This window comes from Lutra lutra, chromosome 7 (assembly GCF_902655055.1).
Source record: "Lutra lutra chromosome 7, mLutLut1.2, whole genome shotgun sequence".
Classification (NCBI taxonomy): Eukaryota; Metazoa; Chordata; class Mammalia; order Carnivora; family Mustelidae; genus Lutra; species Lutra lutra.
This window is the reverse complement of record NC_062284.1, coordinates 140,459,760-140,461,871: the sequence shown is the minus strand read 5'-3', so window position 1 is coordinate 140,461,871 and position 2,112 is coordinate 140,459,760.

Here is a 2,112-nt window from a genome sequence, read left to right as displayed (position 1 = left end):
TTTTAGTATACTCACAAGAATTGTGCATTCCTTAGCACTATCTAATTCCAGCATGTTTTCTTCACTCTAAACAGGAAACCCACACCCTCTGACAGTCAATCCTACCCCCTCAGACCCTGGAAACCACAAATCAACTTTTTTTTTTTTCTTAATTTCACTTAGCATGATGTCTTCAAGGTCTACCCATGCTATTTCATGTAACAAAACTTCATTATTTTCCCAGCCAATTAGTGTTCCATGGACCAGAAAATTGCTTATCCCATCATCAACTCATCAATATTTGGGTTGCTCCCCTGTTTTGGTCATTATGACTAGTGCTGCTGTGAACATCCACAAACAAGTTTTTGAGTGGACATATATTTTCAGTTCTCTTGGGTATATAACTTAGAATGGAATAAGAGGTCACCTGGTCCCTCAATGTTAAATTCTCTCCAGTACTATGCAAGAGATCCAATTTCTCCACATCTTTGCCAACACTTGTTATTATACATATACATATGCATCTACATACACACGTATGTATTTAATTTATTTATTATAGTCATTCTAGTGGGTGTGAAGTGATATCTCATGGTTTTAAACAATATTTCCCTAATGGCTAATGAGGTTAAGCATTTTCCATATACTTTAGTTAATTGTTTTCATGGTTTGATTATGTGGGTATCCTGAGTGATAGTGTGGTGCATATCCCAATAGACTTGTTGCATGACAAGCAATAAAACCATCTTGTATTAAGCCACAGGAATTTTTCGACATGTGTGGGTATTCCTGGACTAACACTAGCTCTTGATGCTTGCAGCTGAATCTTTTTTTTAATTAACATATAATGTATTATTTGCTTCAAGATACACATCTGTCAATCACCAGTCTTACACAATTCATAGCACTCACCATAGCACATACCCTCCCCAATGTCCATAACCCAGCCACCCTATACCCGCCAACCGCCAGCAACCCTCAGTTTGTTTCCTGAGATTAAGAACCTCTTATGGTTTTTCCCCGTCCCCAGTCCATCTTGTTTCACTTTTTTCCCTCCCTGTCCTCCACGACCCCAACCCTCTCTCTCAAATTCCTAATATCAGAGAGATCATATGATAATTGTCTTTCTCTGATTGACTTATTTCTTGCAGCTGAATCTTAATTCCCTTTGTATTGTCTGCAGCTGTAAGCACAGTGCCTAGAAGGTTCTTGATGACTCTTAAAATAAGACCTGCCCTTATTTAATATATATGTAAGATCCCTTATTTATTGATACACTTTGATAAGTTGAACCACACTGGAGTGATCTTATTGTTGCCATATTGATACCTCAATTTCACTCAGCATCTAGTAGATGCCTTAAATTTTTAATTGTTAATCTTCAGAGCAACCTTTTGTGGTAGATATTGCTAGACTCATTTCTCAGAACTGGAAAACAGGAGTAAAGACCATGACACGCAATAAGCATGCCACCAACTCTGCTACATCTTCCAGCCCTCCATAATTAGAGCCAATGGACCATGAGCAAGAGTAGCTTGTGTCATATCTAGCCCCAAACAGTAAAGAAATGGCACACAATTCTTCAACTACCTCCTCTTTTATGGCAACCAGAGAAGACATGCCTTCTGATGGCATAGTTCCAAGATGGCGGAGCCCCTGTGAGCCTGTTTCCTGAGTAATGCTGTGGGTGCATATCCCCATTAGACATGTCGTATGACAATCAATAAACCTATTTTACATTAAGCCACTGGGATTTTGGACTTATTTTTTACTGAAGCATGACCTAGCTTATCTTTACTAATACATAGACATTAATTGGTTTGCCTAAAGCCACCCAACTGGGATTTGGAAGAAGCTGAGATCAAACCATGGACTGTTTGCCTCCAGAATTCTCTTCAGTTATACTCTAAAAACTGCAAGAATTATTCATAGTTGAGTTAACCTAAATCTGATGTGGGGTAGACTCATGCCCTTATCTTCCACCTAAATGTACAGCTATAATTAATTACAAAATTTAAGCTGGCAAACAAATCATACATCTCAGAAGGTTAAATTCATCCCACAGAGATCTCAGTCAGAAGTAGGAAAGTCAAAACAGAATTCCCATCCTTCTGCCTCCCCATAATCCCAGGT